Here is an 8695-nt window from a genome sequence, read left to right on the forward strand (position 1 = left end):
ATTTACAGAAGCTAAGGAGAAGACGGACGCATTGATCTGCCTCTGCATCCGCTACATATCCAACAGGAAAGCAACATGAAGACTGAGACAAAGAAGAAGATGTGGGAACGTTCCCAGGCCACATTCAACCTCAGCACATGTGGATTTCAGACTGTCTTCACACTCTGCATGTTGTTGCTTCAGTCTTCTTTAAACCTCTCAGCTCTTACTTGTGATCCCAGTCAAAAGCTATAAATAGCCGACGTGTGCAATATTTGCCAGCTATAGCGCGGGGTTCATCAGCATACACGCGGCACGAAATGATAAACGGAGTATGGCTTTCAACAGGGCCCGCTGGAAATGCTCGTGTTGTCATAACATTATGCTGGGGCTGCAAAGTTGCTGCGCGGGTTTTCCAGCGCTGCCAGGAGCTGTTGAGTTTACGTTCAGAGACTCTTTGGCCGTTTCAGTGTGTAGAGTGAAAACCGGTGTGATGATGAAGCCTGCAGGTAGGACTCTGGAACCACCTGCCTGAAGGTGCATCAACATTTAAACCAATAAATAAAGTCACCTCTGTATGTGCATGCAATGCTAATTTGATCCGACCTGCATGTTCCTGCTTTTCTTTTTTTTCCGACTATTCCAGTACGCACTCTGTAAAACTCTCATTCAAAGCATGCTGTTGGGACTTCACCATGCGGTTGAAACAGAGACATGGCCTAGGTGGCATTTCAACAGCCTGATTTGGGTTAGACCACACCAACCCTCATCAGACTTCAAAATCTCACCTGTGTGTGAGATTTGGGTGAAACCACATCACTGGCATCGCGTTGGATGAAGGCCATGGGCACCACGGGGGATCCCTGTGGTGCGCCCGTGACGTCACTGAGACTCTAAACAGCAGCGCTTCCTACAGCTCTGTGCCATCCCGCGTGATCCGATTCGTATGCAAGGAGGCGCGCAATATGGTTGTTTGTTTTTATGAAAACCCGAGGAATAGTTCTACATTCGCTGGTCGGAAAATAGAATGTTTTGGATCCCGAAGGAGGAGCGGGTAGCTTTTCTCGTCCCCCTCCACTTTAACCTGCAGAAGGAAGATTCACGGATTCCAGGCATTCTGTAGAGGAGGAGAAAGATAACTTTCACCAGTTCGGCAGTCGGGTTTCTGTGTGACACAGTAACCGGTGAGGATCTGCCTTGTTTTGAGTGTCTTTCCTTCTTCTTATTGTTTAAACTAACCCACACACACACACGTCGACATACACACATATAGGTTGCGTTGTTATGCTCATCTCAGACGCTCGTGGCCTCTAATTATGTGCCTCATTGCTCCGTTAAATAATCGTGGCCTCTCCGCCATTTTGGTGGTTTTGCGCAGCGTAGTCACATACGAGATTACAGTCGCCATCTTGTTCCTCCTCTCTTCCCGCCGCCATTGCTAAGTCTCGTGTGGCGGGATCACTTACGAGATCACGGCCGCTATTTTTCTCTTTTTATCTCTGGCTGGATATCGTAGCCTGTGTTCGAATTCAACCTTCACTGTTCCCACTTAATGTGGAATAGCACTTTGACTATTGACATTTTGAGACTCAATTTATAGTTTGGTTATTGGTCCCTGATCTCAGGGTGGTGCCCCGTTATTATTAATATATGTTAATCATCTTATTAATGTTAATACTTGTATTAATATCCATCATTTAGTTTTCATACTTTCTAATAACCAAACAGGCTCCTGCCAGATCCTAACAATGCATAATGCCAAAAATAATATGTAGATAGCTGTCACTGCTGTCTGCGCACAATGACTCATAAACACAGTGGTGTTTGTGCCAAAGGATCAAGGCGTCGGGGACAGTCCGGTGGGAGACCACTTGAGCCGCGGCTTACATGCACAAACTGCTGTTTCAGAAGATCGAGGACTGAAGGCCACAGGGCATTGTTTTCACATACGGCCTGATCTGAGGCGTCTAGCGGTCTGCCATTGTTGGAGCAACCACAAAGACAGCTTTTGTGTGGAAATGCTAAACAGAGATTATCTCCAGCAGTCTAGCAGGCGATACACGGAGCCCCGGAAGAGCTCGCGGTGATCACACAGTAGCTCCGGCGGCGCGGAAAGCCGCGTAAACGGAACCAGTTGAAAACAAACTGGAGGCTGCTCCGAGAGGAACCCAAAGGACATCTCCGAAAGATTATCCGGCAATTGCACGACTTAAAGACGTCCAACAGGATATTCAGAAAACCGTATTACATTGATTTTGTGCCCGTATACAACACAGTAAACATATCAGTGGCTCTATTGATTGCAGTGGTTCTGTTCTTGCAGGATAAATGGCCGTCTCGATGTCAAGTACGTTCACGCCAAATCTCTATTTTATTCATGACCTCCGGGAATCCTCAACATGGGTTGAAAAATGGCACGTTACAGCTGCACTTTATTACAGTCATCTATCAGTACATGAGGTTGTCGTTGGCGCTGTCATGCAGTGCTTTTTACAATAATTCAAATTGCACTGCGATATCAGATCATTTAGATTTTACCAACATGGAACAGATATCCATCAATCACTTTTCTTCCTGCTATTGTTTTTTCCCCGACCCCGATGAAGATTCCTGGTCCTTAAAATGGATAAATGGTCTAAAAATATATGCTCGTCTCCTTCCGTGCACCGTCAAACACGCGTGCATGGCCGTTGTAAAATGAGAGGCATGTCATTAACTGTGAGGGGTTTGCACGCTGTGATGGGTGGAGACGATATCTCCGAGAACATCCACTATTATTTGATGATTTATTGGAATTCTGTCAGTACGGGCATCTGCTTTTTTCTTTCAGATCTTTACTCTGCAGCTCCCCGCGGCTCCTTCCTGTCTGTATTTTTGCCTACGCTCTGTCACGAGCACAGAGGAGTCGTCTCACGTGCTGACTTGTCTCGTAGACGACGTTAATCAAGAAGCCCCTCTCAACAGTTTAAAGACCTTGATGTCCGGTGCACCTGAACAGACAGTCCCGCCATCTGTGACCCATCCCAGCTGGTAGTTGTGCACTTTCAAAACTAATTTGGCTCGTTTTCCTCTGCACAGGAAAATCTGTCGGACTAATCTGCCGTCCGGGGAAACACGATCCGCACATGTGACATACGGGTCTGAATGAAGGCTAAAAGTGCACCGCTCTTGAGAGCAATTTCCTCATTTCAGCAAAGTCAATAAGGTCAAACATGGGACATTAATCACCCGAGTAAAAAAAAAAGAAGAGGTAAATCTCCACGTGTCAGTACAAAAGAGAAGTGGTTCTCTGCTCAACCTGTGAGCGCAAACTTAGGTTTTCCACCTTACAGCTCATTAAATCGGAATGGAATTTCTTTTCAGTCGCCTGCGCTGTAGATCTGTATTCACCTCGGGTGATAAACCTGTTCTGGCTACCAATTAAGGGAAAACATTTACATGCACAGCCCAATTTAAATGCACCACCATCAGAGTAGACTTGCTCAATCACCTCCAAGCCCGTCTCATCCATCCTGCTGCAATCTGCTCGTGTATCGACTCTGCAGCACGTGAGTGAGTACCCGTTTTCACTCAACGGTCTGGGAGGACGTCGGAGCTGGACTGGGACTACACCTGGGGTTGCTGTTGGGCTTTGATGGGGTGCAGTTGTCATACGGGGAAGACGCACCGACAGCAGCTTGTGTAAGACACCACAGGTGAAGGGTTTAAGCCTTGAGCGTATTGGCAGTCTGTACGGTATTGACGCCACTATTGATTCTACAAGTATCATTGTTGTATCCGCCCTTTAGATGTCGGTTGGCTGCAGGGCATTTGAGGTGTATACATGAGCTGCTGTAGCAGCTAGTGTGGACTGTGGAGTAGTCATGTGGTCAGAGAGAATAAAGTTTGCATTTAGAGTTGCTTTTAAAAAGGGTTAGTTCATCAAAGTTATTGGGTCTTTTTTCCCCCTCACTTTCCCTTGTTGTATTTTTGAGACTTCAGTTTATGAATCTTATTATTTCACTATAATTATCAGTGTTGTATTCAGGACCACCTAAACCAAGACCAAGCATGACCGAGACCGGAGTGTATCAAGAGCGAGACAAGACCAGACCAGTGTGAGTCCCACGCTGCATGGCACACTTACAATAACATGTGAAACATGCAAACCAGAGGCACTCGTGATATTGATCTGAAAGATTAGCATTCACATAAAAACAGTCACAAAAAACAAAAGAGAATTCCCCTTATTTCACCTGTTTTATTTCCACATATACTGTATAAATATAGACCTACCATACACTATAGGAAACCAGACAGCTCCTGTCTGTACCTTTAAGTCAAACACACTTATGTCCATTTCTTTTTAATAGCGCAGATAAGCAAATTAACACTGTATGATAACCATCAATTCTAATACCATGAAACAGGTATTACCGTTACAACCCTGAGCATTGAAAAAGTACATTCGAAAAGCTCACCATCAATGTGTCTACGTGTCTACGTCAAAAAACGTACGAGCGAGACAGTTGCTTTTGAACTCAGTCAGTTTTGAAATATCACAGCTGTTGTTACTTTGCACATTGCAAGTTCCATTTACAGTCAAGCTAAAATAAGAGCACAACTGCTAAGCCGATGGGGTGCCGATGGGGTGCCGGCGCGAAAGGGCGTCAACTTTCAGACATGGAAATTCTCAGATCGCTTCCACTGTAGAGTCGGGAATGGGCAAATATGTGGCTTTCCGATAATCCAGCCAATTTAAAGTCGGAGACGAAACAGCGAAAAAAAGGGAGCAGGGAGACGAGGAAAGTGTGGCATCCTTGCCGTTTTATTACTTTGTTTCACTTTGAAGGAACCCTCAGATTGCCTCAACTGATCCAGGTTTTACTGTGGCCTGCCACCCAGGGAATCTTTAAATCAGATAATATGTCAGCCTCATGAAAGGTTCGCTGCACCTGGCTTTACTGTAAAGTAGGCAATGAAGCTGGAAAAGGCCAAGCAATGAACTGGATGCTCCCTTGCACAGCCGGGCTCCAACACTACGGATAAAGCCAGCATTTACCTTTCTCTTCTCCCACCGTGGAAAATGCAGGGCGAGAGTGGGGGTGGGGTGGGGGCTGCGGCTAGGTCTTAGCGACAGGTCAGTACGGTTCAATCCGGGAAGAAGCCAGCGCATTAAAGGAACTGATGAGACTTTGATTGGGTATTACCTTCAGATCCACTCGTTATTGAGATGTTAAAAAAAAATGAAAATACCCAAGATAAAGGAAACGGAAGATTCAGTACAGGTAATAGACGCCAGGAAACATCAAAGAAATACGTGTAGTTCAGACAACTTACACCACATATCCAACCGTACAAGAACACAGGTGCACTCTTGAAGAGAGGCCGAGTGAGACTTGTTTCTTGTAGGAACACAGTTACCTTTAAAAGAAGGAAACAGAAGAGCAGCAAATGTAGCATTCTTTTCTGTTCCGAGACGGTTAAAGCCACCAGGCAACCTAGACACCATTAGATGTGACCATCTGCAGGCTCCCTGCATTCCCTGATTGGTGACAAATGTCAAAAACTCAAGTATGTGACATTCTGCGAATTTACATGTGTTTTTTTGGTGTGTTTTAAAAAAAATATGCTTAACCTTTTCACATGGTGTTAAACAAATGGAAAGGTTATCTTTCTCCCCCATTTAAGAAATAACTTTGATGATATCTGAACTTTGAATTAAAACCTGCAATAAAATAATTGTTGCCTCCTCTTTTAGGGAAAGTTAAATGTCACTCGGCTGTGAGCCCGAGTCTCAGGATAGCAATGCTGGTCAGTCCAACACTTTGGTGCAGACAGATAAGAACCACTATAAAATTGAGAACCGATATTTATGCTCCCCAGTGGATGAATCTTTATGACGCTACATTTAAGGTCACCAGCACGTAAAAACTTCCAAGTTAACTTCCAGCACTTTAAGGTGCCCTGTGGAGATGTTCTTGTAACTATTCGTGTTCCTGGTATCTTCTTATATTCTTCAGCTGGATGCACAAGAAGAAGACGTGAGACGGCGACAGAAAGGTGGACGAGGCTGGAAATCAGTAGCTACATCTCCCCCCCCCCTTAATTTGAGGTTAAAGACAGGAGCTGCTTCTGAAACAAAGATGATATTCTACAGTAAAAACATGTGACCTTCATCACTGACGGGTTTATGGATTTTTTTAATATTAGCATTATTTACCGGTATTATAATTGAATAACAGACAATTGTAAACTACTTCCACATGTTTTCTTTGTGATTGTGAATCACTGGTTCATGTGTTGAACACATGAAGCTGGACAGAATCTACCTATCAACACTTTTAAGATGCAAAGTGTCTGATAATAGTACGAGTGTCAATACTATAAATACTCTTATCGGTTCTTGTGGATTATTCTGTGAGAAAAAAAGGATAATTAATTAAAAAAGAATCAACATTGCTTTATTATTCATATATAAACGTGTTTAAACAGCAACAGCAGAAATGTTAAAAATAACTCACTATTGTTGACTCTACTGTTTCAATGGCAACAACAATGTAACTCTGAGAACATTATACAGGGAGGAGGATATTATTATTATATATTGAGACACATTTGGAGTTGAGAGCTACTATTGTTGAACTATTAAACTATTATTGTTAAGGTTTGTTGGGCGGAGTAGTAGTGGGACTAGCAGCTTCAAAATAACTTATAACTGCTCCCCTTATTAATAACTACGTGTGAAACAAATCAATATCTGACAGACTCATTAGTTGTTACCTAAATCTCTTTGACTCCACTGTTGAGAAGGGGTGCAGGTCTTTAACAGTAAACTGGGTAACAGCTCCATGACACTCGTTCACCCTCTAAGCATACCCTGCTTTATGGTATATTTACCTCTGAATGGGACCATCATTGACTAAAAGGACATCATGCTGTGTCGAAGAAGACTTGAAACTAGAGATTGAGACTATTACCTCATGTTTACTGAGGTAATAAATCAAGCGAGAAGTAGAGTCATTTTCCGATAAACTTCTACACAATCAGAGTTCTTTTTTACAGCCAGAGTAGTCGCACCATGATGGCTGAAAACACATTTCACAATGGTTGTCTTCCCATCAGCCCCAGCAGTAGTTTCTGACAAATGTTTACATTATAATGGCAGGTTTTAATGGCAGAGTGCCCGTCATAGTCGGGCCTGACAATTCTCGAGCCCTGCAATGGAGACGAGCAAACCCATAAACCAATAAAACATGATTCTACCCACCATCAGAGCAAAGTGACTTCAGCATCAAACACACAGCAAACACAAAATGGTCTTTTGTGTAAGAAGATATATAAGAAGTGGAAGTTTAGTTTGCCAAAACTGTGTGTATGAAGCTCCTTAGTTTAGTCTCTGCAGTCAAGAGTTAACAATGACCAACGGCCTCCCACCAATCAACTAACTTCATTAAACCCTGTGAATAACTGGAGCAGTCACCTGAAGTAGCCAGCTGTTGAAGTGCAGTCAGCTCCTGATGGACAACCCTGTGTGACCGAGGTTTGTTGACGAGTTGGACGACTACATCATGAGGACTCTGGCACTGCCAGGGTTAGTCAAGCTGGGCTGATGGCTACTGGTCTCACAGATCAGCTGAACATGGTGGGCCTCCTCCCAGGCGAGCAGCGTTCAAAAGGCCCCGTGTGAGTGGCCGTGTCTGAACCAAAGCAAGAGGTTCCTTAAAGTGGTAGGTCCCCATGATGCCTACCCAAAACAATGGTATGTTACATGCTGGCAAGCTAACAAGTTTAACATGAATACGAGGATTAGCATGTTGGCAATTTAGTTGAATGTGACTGGAAGTGTGTAGCGATATATAATGTGTTGTTGTGCATTTCCTCTCCGGTGGACACTAAACACCTCCACCGCTGGCATATATCTAGTCATGCACATTACTGCATCCATTGACGAGCGCCACCGCCAGGTTCAAATTGTAATCTGCTGAGTCACTACTTCCTTTTGCACACTTATGCTTCCATCAGGATTTCGGTGTCCCCTTGACCTTTCCGCTAGTGCCACCATGGAAAGAAATGTTGGTCACCTTCACATACCTATTCAGTTATCTACATGGTCCAATACTGACTGTGAAAGTTACGGTTAATTGGAGAGATTATATGGTCTTGGCAGAGGTCTGCACTGAGCTGACTGCTTTCTTGCTTGGCCTTTAAATCTCCTTATGCAGCCCTCTTCCTCCTATATACATCGCACTAAGATCACCCCAGATTTACAACTCCCTCCCATTGTATTTCCTCACACAATGGGTCTGGAGAAAAGAAGCTTGGATCTCCTAATTGAATCACCACGTTCCCCAATCTGCAGAGATTTGGAAGTGTGTTCACAAATTGCCATACGTGAGCATGTAGTAATTGTAGCATGACACACCACATCCTTTTATGCATTTTACAGTTAGACTTCATGTGGTTCTCCAAAGATGTTGGTATACCAGGTAGTTTGCTGTTCCTTAGCCTTCTTTCTGAGGCTTAGAGTCAAAGCACTGTTTACCTCAACAGAGCTTTGAGAAAGCTGTACAATGCCTCACATTGCTACAATTCAGTATTAGATTTGGTAAATGTTTTGGAGTAGAAAGATACAAGGCCTTGACAACAAGGGGTGGGAAGTTTAATCAACAGGATTTGTCTTCTTTTCTTCTCAGATTTACTCTTAAATGTTCCTCCCTAATGAGGCCTCTCAGCA

This window comes from Melanostigma gelatinosum (genome assembly GCF_949748355.1).
Source record: "Melanostigma gelatinosum genome assembly, chromosome: 7".
NCBI classification, from domain to species: domain Eukaryota; kingdom Metazoa; phylum Chordata; class Actinopteri; order Perciformes; family Zoarcidae; genus Melanostigma; species Melanostigma gelatinosum.